The sequence below is a fragment of the Bombina bombina genome, chromosome 3 (assembly GCF_027579735.1).
Source record: "Bombina bombina isolate aBomBom1 chromosome 3, aBomBom1.pri, whole genome shotgun sequence".
In the NCBI taxonomy this organism is placed as follows: Eukaryota; Metazoa; Chordata; class Amphibia; order Anura; family Bombinatoridae; genus Bombina; species Bombina bombina.
In genome coordinates, this window is record NC_069501.1 from 599,998,906 (window position 1) to 600,016,409 (window position 17,504).

Below are 17,504 nucleotides of genomic sequence, written 5' to 3' on the forward strand. Positions count from 1 at the left end.
AACACACTTTTTCTAACTTTGACCCTCAAAATCTCTTACACATCTACAACCACCACAAAACACCAATGCCAAATAGTTTCTAAATTTTATACTGAGCTTAGAAATACCCAATGTTTACATGTTCTTTGCTTTTTTTGCAAGTTATAGGGCAATAAGTACAAGTAGCACTTTGCTATTTCCAAACCATTTTTAAAAAAAAAATAGTGATAGTTACATTGGAACACTGATATCTGTCAGGAATCTCTGAATAACCATTCAAATGTATATATTTTTTAAAAGAAGACAACCTAAGGTATTAAACTTGGGGTATTTTGACTTTTTTCATGCAACCATTTTACCACCAATCTATGCCAAATTTTGAAAAAAATTTTTTTTTAGCAATTTAAGAATACATTTACTGAGAATGTTAAAGGTTACTGCCAAATAACACCACAATATGTGTTCAGCAACATCTCCTGAGTACAGTGATACCACCCATGTATAGGTGTGTCGGGTTCTCTGGGGGCTAAAGGCCTTATTTTTAGGGGACACATATTTTCATATCTGTCATCATGCACCCATGTCCTATTTGGGACATTTCTGAAGCCGGCCAATGTAAATTACCCCCATCAAACCATACCCTAGGGTATTTCAAATGCTGGTATTTTAACACTTTCCATGCACTTATTCAACCACCAGTCTTTGTCAAACTTTTGGGTAGTCATTTTTTTGTGTTATTTTTCACACACATTGTACTTTAGGCATGGATTCTCAGTTCCTGTTATATGTTACTGCCAAAAAACACCTCAATATGTGTTCAACAACATCTCCTGAGTACAGTGATGCCACCCATGTATAGGTGTGTCGGGTTCTCTGGGGGCTAAAAGGCCTTATTTTTAGGGGGAGCATTCCAGTTTTTCAACTTAGAATTTTCACATCTGTCATCATGCACCCATGTCCTATTCGGGACATTTCTGAAGCTGGCCAATGAAATTTACGCCCATCAAACCATATATTTTTGAAAAGTAGACACCCTAGGGTATTTCAAATGCTGGTATTTTAACACTTTCCATGCACTAATTCAACCACCAGTATTTGTCAAACTTTTGGGTAGTCATTATTTTGTGTTATTTTTCACACATATTATATATTTTTGAAAAGTAGACACCCTAGGTTATTTCAAATGCTGATATTTTAACACTTTCCATGCACTAATTCAACCACCAGTATTTGTCAAACTTTTGGGCAGTCATTTCTTTGTGTTATTTTTCACACACATTGTACTTTAGGCATGGATTCTCAGTTCCTGTTATGTGTTACTGCCAAAAAACACCACAATATGTGTTCAATAACATCTCCTGAGTACAGTGATACCACCCATGTATAAGTGTGTCGGGTTCTCTGGGGGCTAAAAGGCCTTATTTTTAGGGGGCGCATTCCAGTTTTTCTACTTGGAATTTTCACATCTGTCATCATGCACCCATGTCCATTTTGGGACATTTCTGAAGCCGGCCAATAACATTTACGCCCATCAAACCATATATTTTTGAAAAGTAGACACCCTAGGGTATTTCAAATGCTGGTATTTTAACACTTTCCATACACTAATTCAACCACCAGTATTTGTCAAACTTTTGGGTAGTCATTATTTTGTGTTATTTTTCACACATATTGTACTTTAGGCAAGGATTCTCAGTTCCTATTATATGTTACTGCCAAAACACACCACAATATGTGTTCAATAACATCTTCTGAGTACAGTGATACCACCCATGTATAGGTGTGTCGGCTTCTCTGGGGGCTAAAAGGCCTTATTTTTAGGGGGAGCATTCCAGTTTTTCAACTTGGAATTTTCACATCTGTCATCATGCACCCATGTCCTATTTGGGACATTTCTGAAGCTGGCCAATGAAATTTACCCCCATCAAACCATATATTTTTGAAAAGTAGACACCCTAGGTTATTTCAAATGCTGGCATTTTAACACTTTCCATGCACTAATTCAACCACCAGTATTTGTCAAACTTTTGGGTAGTCATTTCTTTGTGTTATTTTTCACACACATTGTACTTTAGGCATGGATTCTCAGTTCCTGTTATATGTTACTGCCAAAAAACACCACAATATGTGTTCAATAACATCTCCTGAGTACAGTGATACCACCCATGTATAAGTGTGTCGGGTTCTCTGGGGGCTAAAAGGACTTATTTTTCACGGGCGAATTCCAGTTTTTCTACTTGGAATTTTCACATCTGTCATCATGCACCCATGTCCTATTTGGGACATTTCTGAAGCCGGCCAATAACATTTACGCCCATCAAACCATATATTTTTGAAAAGTAGACACCCTAGGGTATTTCAAATGCTGGTATTTTAACACTTTCCATGCACTAATTCAACCAACAGTATTTGTCAAACTTTTGGGTAGTCATTATTTTGTGTTATTTTTCACACATATTGTACTTTAGGCATGGATTCTCAGTTCCTATTATATGTTACTGCCAAAACACACCACAATATGTGTTCAATAACATCTCCTGAGTACAGTGATACCACCCATGTATAGGTGTATCGGGTTCTCTGGGGGCTAAAAGGCCTTATTTTTAGGGGGAGCATTCCAGTTTTTCAACTTGGAATTTTCACATCTGTCATCATGCACCCATGTCCTATTTGGGACATTTCTGAAGCCGGCCAATAACATTTACGCCCATCAAACCTTATATTTTTGAAAAGTAGACACCCTAGGGTATTTCAAATGCTGGTATTTTAACACTTTCCATGCACTGATTCAACCACCAGTATTTGTCAAACTTTTGGGTAGTCATTATTTTGTGTTATTTTTCACACATATTGTACTTTAGGCATGGATTCTCAGTTCCTATTATATGTTACTGCCAAAACACACCACAATATGTGTTCAATAACATCTCCTGAGTACAGTGATACCACCCATGTATAGGTGTGTCGGGTTCTCTGGGGGCTAAAAGGCCTTATTTTTAGGGGGCGCATTACAGTTTTTCAACTTGGAATTTTCACCTGTCATCATGCACCCATGTCCTATTTGGGACATTTCTGAAGCCGGCCAATAATATTTATGCCCCTCAAACCATATATTTTTGAAATGTAGACACCCTAGGGTATTTCAAATGCTGGTATTTTAACACTTTCCATGCAATAATTCAACCAGCAGTCTTTGTCAAACTTTTGGGTAGTCATTTTTTTGTGTTATTTTTCACACACATTGTACTTTAGGCATGGATTCTCAGTTCCTGTTATATGTTACTGCCAAAAAACACCTCAATATGTGTTCAACAACATCTCCTGAGTACAGTGATGCCACCCATGTATAGGTGTGTCGGGTTCTCTGGGGGCTAAAAGGCCTTATTTTTAGGGGGAGCATTCCAGTTTTTCAACTTAGAATTTTCACATCTGTCACCATGCACCCATGTCCTATTCGGGACATTTCTGAAGCTGGCCAATGAAATTTACGCCCATCAAACCATATATTTTTGAAAAGTAGACACCCTAGGGTATTTCAAATGCTGGTATTTTAACACTTTCCATGCACTAATTCAACCACCAGTATTTGTCAAACTTTTGGGTAGTCATTATTTTGTGTTATTTTTCACACATATTATATATTTTTGAAAAGTAGACACCCTAGGTTATTTCAAATGCTGATATTTTAACACTTTCCATGCACTAATTCAACCACCAGTATTTGTCAAACTTTTGGGCAGTCATTTCTTTGTGTTATTTTTCACACACATTGTACTTTAGGCATGGATTCTCAGTTCCTGTTATGTGTTACTGCCAAAAAACACCACAATATGTGTTCAATAACATCTCCTGAGTACAGTGATACCACCCATGTATAAGTGTGTCGGGTTCTCTGGGGGCTAAAAGGCCTTATTTTTAGGGGGAGCATTCCAGTTTTTCTACTTGGAATTTTCACATCTGTCATCATGCACCCATGTCCATTTTGGGACATTTCTGAAGCCGGCCAATAACATTTACGCCCATCAAACCATATATTTTTGAAAAGTAGACACCCTAGGGTATTTCAAATGCTGGTATTTTAACACTTTCCATACACTAATTCAACCACCAGTATTTGTCAAACTTTTGGGTAGTCATTATTTTGTGTTATTTTTCACACATATTGTACTTTAGGCAAGGATTCTCAGTTCCTATTATATGTTACTGCCAAAACACACCACAATATGTGTTCAATAACATCTTCTGAGTACAGTGATACCACCCATGTATAGGTGTGTCGGCTTCTCTGGGGGCTAAAAGGCCTTATTTTTAGGGGGAGCATTCCAGTTTTTCAACTTGGAATTTTCACATCTGTCATCATGCACCCATGTCCTATTTGGGACATTTCTGAAGCTGGCCAATGAAATTTACCCCCATCAAACCATATATTTTTGAAAAGTAGACACCCTAGGTTATTTCAAATGCTGGCATTTTAACACTTTCCATGCACTAATTCAACCACCAGTATTTGTCAAACTTTTGGGTAGTCATTTCTTTGTGTTATTTTTCACACACATTGTACTTTAGGCATGGATTCTCAGTTCCTGTTATATGTTACTGCCAAAAAACACCACAATATGTGTTCAATAACATCTCCTGAGTACAGTGATACCACCCATGTATAAGTGTGTCGGGTTCTCTGGGGGCTAAAAGGACTTATTTTTCACGGGCGCATTCCAGTTTTTCTACTTGGAATTTTCACATCTGTCATCATGCACCCATGTCCTATTTGGGACATTTCTGAAGCCGGCCAATAACATTTACGCCCATCAAACCATATATTTTTGAAAAGTAGACACCCTAGGGTATTTCAAATGCTGGTATTTTAACACTTTCCATGCACTAATTCAACCAACAGTATTTGTCAAACTTTTGGGTAGTCATTATTTTGTGTTATTTTTCACACATATTGTACTTTAGGCATTGATTCTCAGTTCCTATTATATGTTACTGCCAAAACACACCACAATATGTGTTCAATAACATCTCCTGAGTACAGTGATACCACCCATGTATAGGTGTATCGGGTTCTCTGGGGGCTAAAAGGCCTTATTTTTAGGGGGAGCATTCCAGTTTTTCAACTTGGAATTTTCACATCTGTCATCATGCACCCATGTCCTATTTGGGACATTTCTGAAGCCGGCCAATAACATTTACGCCCATCAAACCTTATATTTTTGAAAAGTAGACACCCTAGGGTATTTCAAATGCTGGTATTTTAACACTTTCCATGCACTGATTCAACCACCAGTATTTGTCAAACTTTTGGGTAGTCATTATTTTGTGTTATTTTTCACACATATTGTACTTTAGGCATGGATTCTCAGTTCCTATTATATGTTACTGCCAAAACACACCACAATATGTGTTCAATAACATCTCCTGAGTACAGTGATACCACCCATGTATAGGTGTATCGGGTTCTCTGGGGGCTAAAAGGCCTTATTTTTAGGGGGAGCATTCCAGTTTTTCAACTTGGAATTTTCACCTGTCATCATGCACCCATGTCCTATTTGGGACATTTCTGAAGCCGGCCAATAACATTTACGCCCATCAAACCTTATATTTTTGAAAAGTAGACACCCTAGGGTATTTCAAATGCTGGTATTTTAACACTTTCCATGCACTGATTCAACCACCAGTATTTGTCAAACTTTTGGGTAGTCATTATTTTGTGTTATTTTTCACACATATTGTACTTTAGGCATGGATTCTCAGTTCCTATTATATGTTACTGCCAAAACACACCACAATATGTGTTCAATAACATCTCCTGAGTACAGTGATACCACCCATGTATAGGTGTGTCGGGTTCTCTGGGGGCTAAAAGGCCTTATTTTTAGGGGGCGCATTACAGTTTTTCAACTTGGAATTTTCACCTGTCATCATGCACCCATGTCCTATTTGGGACATTTCTGAAGCCGGCCAATAATATTTATGCCCCTCAAACCATATATTTTTGAAATGTAGACACCCTAGGGTATTTCAAATGCTGGTATTTTAACACTTTCCATGCAATAATTCAACCAGCAGTCTTTGTCAAACTTTTGGGTAGTCATTTTTGTGTGTCATTTTTCACACACATTGTACTTTAGGCATGGATTCTCAGTTCCTGTTATATGTTACTGTCAAAAAACACCTCAATATGTGTTCAATAACATCTCCTGAGTACAGTGATACCACCCATGTATAAGTGTGTCGGGTTCTCTGGGGGCTAAAAGGCCTTATTTTTAGGGGGCGCGTTCCAGTTTTTCAACTTGGAATTTTCACATCTGTCATCATGCACCCATGTCCTATTTGGGACATTTCTGAAGCCGGCCAATAACATTTATGCCCATCAAACCATATATTTTTGAAAAGTAGTCGCCCTAGGGTATTTCAAATGCTGCTATTTTAAAACTTTCCATGCACTAATTCAACCACCAGTCTTTGTCAAACTTTTGGGTAGTCATTTTTCTGTGTTATTTTTCACACACATTGTAATTTAGGCATAGATTCTCAGTTCTTGTTATATGTTACTGCCAAAAACCACCTCAATATGTGTTCAACAACATCTCCTGAGTACAGTGATACCACCCATGTATAGGTGTGTCGGGTTCTCTGGGGGCTAAAAGGCCTTATTTTTAGGGGGCGCATTCCAGTTTTTCAACTTGGAATTTTCACATCTGTCATCATGCACCCATGTCCTATTTGGGACATTTCTGAAGCCGGCCAATAACATTTACGCCCATCAAACCATATATTTTGGAAAATTAGACATCCTAGGGTATTTCAAATGCTGGTATTTTAACACTTTCCATGCACTAATTCAACCACCAGTCTTTGTCAAACTTTTGGGTAGTCATTTTTTTCGTGTTATTTTTCACACACATTGTACTTTAGGCATGGATTCTCAGTTTCTGTTATATGTTACTGCCAAAAAACACCTCAATATGTGTTCAACAACATCTCCTGAGTACAGTGATACCACCCATGTATAAGTGTGTCGGGTTCTCTGGGGGCTAAAAGGCCTTAATTTTAGGGGGCGCATTCCAGTTTTTCAACTTGGAATTTTCACATCTGTCATCATGCACCCATGTCCTATTTGGGACATTTCTGAAGCCGGCCAATAACATTTATGCCCATCAAACCATATATTTTTGAAAAGTAGTCGCCCTAGGGTATTTCAAATGCTGCTATTTGAAAACTTTCCATGCACTAATTCAACCACCAGTCTTTGTCAAACTTTTGGGTAGTCATTTTTCTGTGTTATTTTTCACACACATTGTACTTTAGGCATAGATTTTCAGTTCCTGTTATGTGTTACTGCCAAAAAACACCTCAATATGTGTTCAACAACATCTCCTGAGTACAGTGATACCACCCATGTATAGGTGTGTCGGCTTCTCTGGGGGCTAAAAGGCCTTATTTTTAGGGGGAGCATTCCAGTTTTTCAACTTGGAATTTTCACATCTGTCATCATGCACCCATGTCCTATTTGGGACATTTCTGAAGCTGGCCAATGAAATTTACCCCCATCAAACCATATATTTTTGAAAAGTAGACACCCTAGGTTATTTCAAATGCTGGCATTTTAACACTTTCCATGCACTAATTCAACCACCAGTATTTGTCAAACTTTTGGGTAGTCATTTCTTTGTGTTATTTTTCACACACATTGTACTTTAGGCATGGATTCTCAGTTCCTGTTATATGTTACTGCCAAAAAACACCACAATATGTGTTCAATAACATCTCCTGAGTACAGTGATACCACCCATGTATAAGTGTGTCGGGTTCTCTGGGGGCTAAAAGGCCTTATTTTTCACGGGCGCATTCCAGTTTTTCTACTTGGAATTTTCACATTTGTCATCATGCACCCATGTCCTATTTGGGACATTTCTGAAGCCGGCCAATAACATTTACGCCCATCAAACCATATATTTTTGAAAAGTAGACACCCTAGGGTATTTCAAATGCTGGTATTTTAACACTTTCCATGCACTAATTCAACCAACTGTATTTGTCAAACTTTTGGGTAGTCATTATTTTGTGTTATTTTTCACACATATTGTACTTTAGGCATGGATTCTCAGTTCCTATTATATGTTACTGCCAAAAACCACCTCAATATGTGTTCAACAACATCTCCTGAGTACAGTGATACCACCCATGTATAGGTGTGTCGGGTTCTCTGGGGGCTAAAAGGCCTTATTTTTAGGGGGCGCATTCCAGTTTTTCAACTTGGAATTTTCACATCTGTCATCATGCACCCATGTCCTATTTGGGACATTTCTGAAGCCGGCCAATAACATTTACGCCCATCAAACCATATATTTTGGAAAATTAGACATCCTAGGGTATTTCAAATGCTGGTATTTTAACACTTTCCATGCACTGATTCAACCACCAGTATTTGTCAAACTTTTGGGTAGTCATTATTTTGTGTTATTTTTCACACATATTGTACTTTAGGCATGGATTCTCAGTTCCTATTATATGTTACTGCCAAAACACACCATAATATGTGTTCAATAACATCTCCTGAGTACAGTGATACCACCCATGTATAGGTGTGTCGGGTTCTCTGGGGGCTAAAAGGACTTATTTTTAGGGGGCGCATTACAGTTTTTCAACTTGGAATTTTCACATCTGTCATCATGCACCCATGTCCTATTTGGGACATTTCTGAAGCCGGCCAATAATATTTATGCCCCTCAAACCATATATTTTTGAAAAGTAGACACCCTAGGGTATTTCAAATACTGGTATTTTAACACTTTCCATGCACTAATTCAACCACCAGTCTTTGTCAGACTTTTGGGTAGTCATTTTTTTGTGTCATTTTTCACACATATTGTACTTTAGGCATGGATTCTCAGTTCCTGTTATATGTTACTGTCAAAAAACACCTCAATATGTGTTCAATAACATCTCCTGAGTACAGTGATACCACCCATGTATAGGTGTGTCGGGTTCTCTGGGGGCTAAAAGGCCTTATTTTTAGGGGGCGCATTCCAGTTTTTCAACTTGGAATTTTCACATCTGTCATCATGCACCCATGTCCTATTTGGGACATTTCTGAAGCCGGCCAATAACATTTACGCCCATCAAACCATATATTTTGGAAAATTAGACATCCTAGGGTATTTCAAATGCTGGTATTTTAACACTTTCCATGCACTAATTCAACCACCAGTCTTTGTCAAACTTTTGGGTAGTCATTTTTTTGTGTCATTTTTCACACATATTGTAGTTTAGGCATGGATTCTCAGTTCCTATTATATGTTACTGCCAAAACACACCACAATATGTGTTCAATAACATCTCCTGAGTACAGTGATACCACCCATGTATAGGTGTGTCGGGTTCTCTGGGGGCTAAAAGGCCTTATTTTTAGGAGGCGCATTACAGTTTTTCAACTTGGAATTTTCACATCTGTCATCATGCACCCATGTCCTATTTGGGACATTTCTGAAGCCGGCCAATAACATTTACGCCCATCAAACCATATATTTTTGAAAAGTAGACACCCTAGGGTATTTCAAATGCTGGTATTTTAACACTTTCCATGCACTAATTCAACCACCAGTCTTTGTCAAACTTTTGGGTAGTCATTTTTTTTTGTCATTTTTCACACACATTGTACTTTAGGCATGGATTCTCAGTTCCTGTTATATGTTACTGTCAAAAAACACCTCAATATGTGTTCAATAATATCTCCTGAGTACAGTGATACCACCCATGTATAGGTGTGTCGGGTTCTCTGGGGGCTAAAAGGCCTTATTTTTAGTGGGCGCATTCCAGTTTTTCAACTTGGAATTTTCACATCTGTCATCATGCACCCATGTCCTATTTGGGACATTTCTGAAGCCGGCCAATAACATTTACGCCCATCAAACCATATATTTTGGAAAATTAGACATCCTAGGGTATTTCAAATGCTGGTATTTTAACACTTTCCATGCACTAATTCAACCACCAGTCTTTGTCAAACTTTTGGGTAGTCATTTTTTTGTGTCATTTTTCACACACATTGTACTTTAGGCATGGATTCTCTGTTCCTGTTATATGTTACTGCCAAAAAACACCACAATATGTGTTCAATAACATCTCCTGAGTACAGTGATACCACCCATGTATAGGTGTGTCGGGTTCTCTGGGGGCTAAAAGGCCTTATTTTTAGGGGGCGCATTCCAGTTTTTCAACTTGGAATTTTTACATCTGTCATCATGCACCCATGTCCTATTTGGGACATTTCTGAAGCTGGCCAATTAAATTTACCCCCATCAAACCATATATTTTTGAAAAGTAGACACCCTAGGGTATTTCAAATGCTGGTATTTTAACACTTTGCATGCACTAGTTCAACCACCAGTCTTTGTCAAACTTTTGGGTAGTCATTTTTTTGTGTTATTTTTCACACACATTGTACTTTAGGCATGGATTCTCAGTTCCTGTTATATGTTACTGCCAAAAAACACCTCAATATGTGTTCAACAACATCTCCTGAGTACAGTGATATCACTCATGTATCGGTGTGTTGGGTTCTCTGGGGGCTAAAAGGCCTTATTTTTCGGGGGCGCATTCCAGTTTTTCAACTTGGAATTTTCACATCCCAAGCCCCCATGTCCAATTTAGGACATTTCTGAAGCCAGCCAATGTAATTTACCCCTATCAAACCATATATTTTTGAAAAGTAGACACCCTAGGGTATTTCAAATGCTGGTAGTTTAACACTTTGCGTGCACTAATTCAACCACCAGTCTTTGTCAAACTATTGGGCATTCATTTTGTTGTTTTATTTTTCACACACATTATACTTTAGACATGGATTCTCAGCTCCTGTTATATATTACCAGGGCCGCCATCAGGGGGTGACAGGGGTCACTACTGTCAGGGGCCCAATGAGCCAGGGGGGCCCCATGAGTCAAGTACTAAAAAAATAAAAAAAAAAAAAAAAAAAATTTTTTTTTTTTTTTTTTTTTTTTTTTTTTTAATTTTGGTAGCCACCAGTGGGTACTACAGCAGAGTGCTAATTGAGCATGGGAAATGTTATTACAAGGAGTAAAGTATTAGCATTTGAGAGGATTTCTTAGTGTGCACTAAACCACTATGCGCAGTGTGAGACAGACTTGGCACTTTGTACAGTGTGTGCCTGAGTCAGATGGCAGATCACTTTCATTTGCAGAGGAGGTAGGACTTACTTAGCAAATGTTTTTTATTTCTTTGTGCAATTTTGGATTGTAACTTCAGTGTGGTAGTAGTTGTTTGGTGGGGCTAGGGGTCCATAAAAACATATTTTTTTTAGCAGCAGTGTATTTATGATTATTTGACAATGCTGTAGAAATTCTATATTTAAAACCATGCAGAAATGTTTCCTCCTCAATACACAAATGGTAGATGCCCTACATTCCAGTTTACTGCCCCTTTATGCAAGGACTTTCCAGATGCAAGGAGGCATTTTATCTAAGATTTTTACATCTGCATAAAATGTTATACTCTTAGATTAAGATTGCTCAGTGTTTGAAATGAGACAGGTTAACTTAAAACTGTTCAGTTTACACTACAGATGACTTAATTTTGAAATACATACCAACAAGCCTAAATCCTGCATTTAACCAGATCTAATGGTATGAGTACCACAGCTTATGGTCCCACCAAGACCATATAGAGTACAGCATTTTCAAAATCCATAAGTACAGCTGACAGCTGGGAAAATTTGTACACTATATTTGAAGTGGTGCTCTTGGTTGGGGAAAATGGGGACAAAACAAACAAACAAACATATGTCAACCTTTTAAAGGTACTTTTCTTCATCTATCCATCTACCCAGCTCATTAATGTACAATTTTGAATTCACAGAATTATTTTTGTTTGCACATTTACAAATATGATTCTTTAAAAAGTGATCTCTTAATTTCTGAATTTTTTTTATCATGCATGTAACACACTATTGATTTAGGTGATGCAAGGTGCATACATGTTTCCTCCTGTGAGTGTTTCTGTGGGTGTCTGTGTTTATGTCTTTGTGCTTTGGTTTGTGTCTCTATGAGTGTGTATGTATTTTTTATCTGTGGGTCTCTTTGTGGGGGTGGGTGTGTATGTCTTTGAGCCTTTTCTGTGGGTGTCTCTGTGAGGGTGTGTGTATGTTTGTCTTTGTGTATTTTCTCTGGATGCCTCTGTGAGGGTGGGTGTGTATGTCTGTGTTTTCTGTGGATGTCTCTGTGAGGGTGTGTGTGGGTATGTATGTATGTAAGTATGTGTTTTCTGTGGATGTCTCTGTGAGGGTGTTTGTTTTATGTGGGTGTCTCTGTGAGGGTGTGTGTATGTCTTTGTGTGTTTTCTGTGGATGTCTCAGTGAGAGTGTGTGTATGTATGTGTTTCTGTGTTTTTATGTGGTTGTCTCTCTGTGTGTGTATGTCTTTCTGTGTTTTCTGTGGGTGTCTCTGTGTGTGGGTGTATGTCTTTGTGTGTTTTCTGAGGCTGTCTCTGTTGGTGTTTCCTTGGGTGTATGTGCAAGTTTGAGTTTGTGTGTGTGTCCATTGTCTGTTCCTTTTTAGGACATTTTTACCTTACTACTAATTATTCACATCTTTCTACAGACTTTGAGACTAACAAGACCTTTCCGGAAGTAACCAATCCACCATTTAACCTTTAAATTATTTTTTAGGCAGTTCAGGGCCCTTCTTTTCAGCCACTGCATGCTGTTGTCATAATTTAGTTGTCATCTTCCTTTACAAAAAGATAATCAGAACTCCATATTTTGTTTTCTAAATCTCCTTTTTTTTTTTTTTACAAAACTATAGTTTACCTCGTTACTTCTCAGGTCAATGTAAACAAGTGCTAAGTGTTTTTTTGGGTGTCTGTGTCTGAGTGTGTTTCTTTGCGTGTCTGCTAGAGTGTCTATATGTGAATCCTTATGTGTGAGTTTGTTTGTGTGTTTCAGTGTATGAGTGTGTCTGTGTGTGTGTATGTTACTACCTTTACAACATTTCCAAGTTTAAATAGACAATTAAGAATAAAGTGCATATACGTTTTAGTCACTTGGTCAAAAATTGCACATGTCAAAGGAGGGGGGGGCCCTGATCAATGGATGAGTCAGGGGCCCCGAAATTCCTAGTGGCGGCCCTGTATATTACTGCCAAAGTATTCACCAACATCTCCTGAGTACAGTGATACCACCTATGCATAGGTTTGTTGGCTTGTTTGGGGGGTGCAATGCCAAATGTCTGACATGCGTTTGTGATTTTTTTTCACATTAAACATATTTTCTTTGCCTATCGTCTTTTTTGGGGGTCTTTTTACATACCCCAATTTATTTATGAATGTGCATATATTTGAAAAGTTGACACCCCAAGGTATTGTATATGGAGTGCTTTGATGCCTTTGATGCAACCGTTTTAGCCCAAATAATTGGAGAATGTGTATGGTGGTCATTTTTCAATTTTCATTTGTACACACACATTGCTTTTTGACTATGATTTAGGAGATACAGTTGTAAGTTATTGCAAAATAACACTCCAGGTTGTTTTCTGCAAGACCTCCTGAGTACACCTATGCCCCCCATGCATAGGTTTGCCAGGATTTTGGGAAGGTTCACTTACAATTGTAATTTGAGTTGAAAGTGAGGGTATTTTTTCTGATAGGCCTATATTTAGTTTGGGGCCTATTGCATACCCCAGTTTTATTTATTGCCATGAAAGTGTATATATTTGAAATGTTGACACCCCAAGCTATTGTATATGGAGTGCTTTGATGCCTTTGATGCAACCTTTTTAGCGCAAAAAATTGGAGAAAGTGTATGGTGGTAATTTTTCAATTTTCATTTTTACACACACATCGCTTTTTGACTATGATTTTGGAGAAACTGTTGTAAGTTATTGCAAAAAAATACTTCAGGTTGTTTTCTGCAAGGCACCCTGAGTACACCTATGCCCCCATGCATAGGTTTGCCAGGAGTTTGGGAAGGTTATGTTACAATTTTATGACTTGTGATTTTAGTTATTAAAAGTGAGAGTATTTCTTCTGATAGGCCTATCTTTAGTTTGGGGCCTATCGCATACCCCAGTTTTATTTATTGCCATGAAAGTGTATATTTTTGAAATGTTGACACCCCAATGTATTGTATATGGTGTGCTTTGATGTCTTTGAAGCAACCGTTTTAGACCAAAAAAATTGGAGAAAGTGTATGGTGGTTATTTTTCAATTTTCATTTGTACACACATATTGCTTGTTGACTATGATTTAGGAGAGACTGCTGTAAGTTACTGCAAAAAAATACTTTAGGTTGTTTTCTGCAAGGCACCCTGAGTACACCTATGCCCCCCATGCATAGGTTTGACAGGGGTTTTGGTAAAAAAAAAAAAACAGCCCCAATTTTAGAAAAAAAGTAGTGAAATGTAAAAATCTGGCACAGTAAAAGTAAAAAAACAACCAAAAAACAGTAAACATAACCAAAAAAACAGCAAATGTATTTATTTTTTAAAAATTGACCATGGTATGGTACAGCTTGAAGCAGTCCCTAATTCAGAATGCAGGCTGTCCAGGGCAATCAGGACAGTGATATACAGTGTCCCTTCTCTTCCCCCTCTTGGTACAGACTCTGCATTTTTTTGTGGTTTCTGCTTTGCAGCAGTAGGGGGGATTTTAAAAATAAAATGGGTAGTCCCAATTCTGCTCTCCCATCACCGCCCGGGGAGCAGGTGCATCATGGTACAAAATCCCCAAAATGATCTGGAGCTGAAACTGTAAAAAAGTCTGTTTCATTCCAGGGTTTGCTTTTTTGAACAACAAAAAAGCGTTGTGGGTTGCAATCTGAATTAGGTAGATTGCAACCTGTTTGTACCAGGCCCTTGTCTTCCGCATAATTAGGTAGGGCTGCAGCAGCTGATCTGCCAGATCAACCCCACCCATATGCCGGTTATAAGACTTGATGCACACTGGCTTCCTTATCTCAGCTCTGCCACGTACAGAGACCGCCACCGTCCTCTCTGTGTGGATGGTGGTAAGAAGGTATACATCCTTCTTGTCTCTGTACTTAAGTGCCAACAGCTCCTCTTGGCACAGAGCTGAAGTCTCCCCCCTTAGTAGCCAGGTGCGTACAAGTTGTCCTGGGAAACCTGTGCGGTTCTTTTTAATTGTACCGCAAGCTACTGTATCAAAGCAATACAGTAGCTTGAACAAAAGGACACTTGTTCAAAAGTACAAGTGATACCCTTTGTTCATTAGGGGTATAATATCAGGTCCCAGACAATCTTGCCAGTGGTTCCCATATGTTCTGGGCAACCTGGAGGGTCAAGGTGGCTATCCTTTCCCTCATACACCCGGAAGGCCTTAGTATACCCAGTCTCGCTCTCACAGAGCTTATACACCTTTACCCCATACCTGGAGCGCTTGGAAGGAATATACTGCTTGAATCCCAGCCTTCCTTTATACTTCATCAGGGATTCATCAACGCATATATTCCTTCCAGGTGTATAAGCCTCTGCAAACCTGGCAGCAAAGTGGGTAATCAGGGGGCGAATTTTATACAGCCTGTCAAACTGGGGATGCTCCCTAGGGGGGCACAGGCTGTTTTCGCTGAAGTGCATGAAATGCAGAATCATTTCATACCTCTTCCTCGACATAGTTTGGGAGAAAATGGGGGTAGAGCAGAAGAGGCTACTGCTCCAGTAGGAGTGAACGGAGGGTTTCTTTATGATGCCCATCAGCATAGTCAATGCCCAGATTCAATGCTGATTTGCCAAATATGTTTCAGGCTTTGCAGCACGGTACTGATGGGCATATAAATTAGTTTGGGCGACAATGTTCCCCAATACATCATCGCCCAGAAACACCTCCAAAAACTGTTGGGGGCTAAAACCTGCCACATCTATATTTATGCCAGGATTTGCTGTGAAGGGTAGGATATCTGGCCTCTGGAGATGAGGCGTTACCCACTCTTCAGCGGCAATCGCATCAAAACGCCTCCTTCTGACAGGGGGGCTGGCAGGGGGGCTAGCAGGGGGGCTAGCAGCCACAGATACATCACTTTCAGTTTAGACTGCATCTAATGATGTATCTGAGCACATGGCAGGGTCAAAATTGGGGACTGAGTCAGACATAGAGGCATCTGACTCTGACGCAAGGATGGCATATGCCTCCTCAGCACTATATGTTTTCTGTTACATTATTGTATCTGTTACAGAAAAACAAATCTGAAAAGAGCCTTTGGAATTTTAAAAAATTACAACAAAAAAATGAACCCCTAAAAAAATGAACAGACAGCAAAAAAGTACAGCTATGCTACTGCCAGTGATTTATAGCGATCACTGGCAAGCTAGGGGTTACTGGCTCTGAAAATTAAATTAACTAAATGGCTCTGAAAAGAGCCTTTGGGTTTTTTTGGTTTTGTTTTTTTTTACATTTTTTATTGAGGTTGTGCGAAAACAATACAGCTTGTATGAAAACAGCGTATCATGGAAATAAACACAAAAAAAAGTACATTTCAGGTTGACGCCTTCCATATATACATAGAAGATTAAATTTCTCAATATGAATGAATAAACAAGGTCAACAGAATGATAAAATTCTCAATATGAATAAATCTTATAGAAAAAACTGGAACCTCTTTTTCTCTATTTTACACAAACTAAAATTATCAGTTAGAATGGTCACATTTAGGTTAGTAAGCTTAGAGTAGTTTAGCAGTTGGTGCTTTAAATGACAGCTAAAATGAAAATATCCTTCTGCTATGTAAGTAGTTTGGAAAAATATATAGGTGGATTGTGCTAAAAACCAGAGCAGCCCTGCTATACTAGATATAATAAACAAGGTCAACATCATACAGCACCGCAAGGGTTCTTAATAATAAAAGAAAACAATAGTTAGGTTGCGGCATAGGCAAGATAAGCCGCGGAGTTAGCCCTCCTAAAATAGGAGGTATATTATGCGGGGGGGGGGGGGGTGATAAGTTAATTTTTTTAAAAAATTTTTTTACAGGTAGGGTATCAGCTATAGGAAGATAAGGCAAACCTCAAGAATATAGATTTAGTGTATTAGGTAAGGAACTATTTATTTAGAGTTAATATATGTAAATAAGAGATATCAGGTGTATACCATATGTTGGCAGCTAAAAACAAAATTCACTGTTTTCTGTGGGAACATCAATTGAACGTTAAGATTATGCATGCATGCATAGCAAACCCTCTCAGAACTCTTAATAGGATAAAGAGGACAGAATAGCAGTGCCTACATTAATTGGCCTAATGGAGCTGATCAAGGTGACAAGGGATGGAGCATTAACAACATTTTTGAAACCTATCATGGATTACAGAAATACAAAGATTCATTTAGCATTTTAGATACATATGAAGGCTGTTGAAATTAAGTCTGGTAATAGGTAACAGGTCTGCTGCAGGACATGGGCCTTATGTCCTGCAGCATTAGGCATAAAGTTCCAACAGGCAATTGAGTACAGGATATCCTCCCCAATATAATGCCCCCAGTATCCAGCAAATGCATAA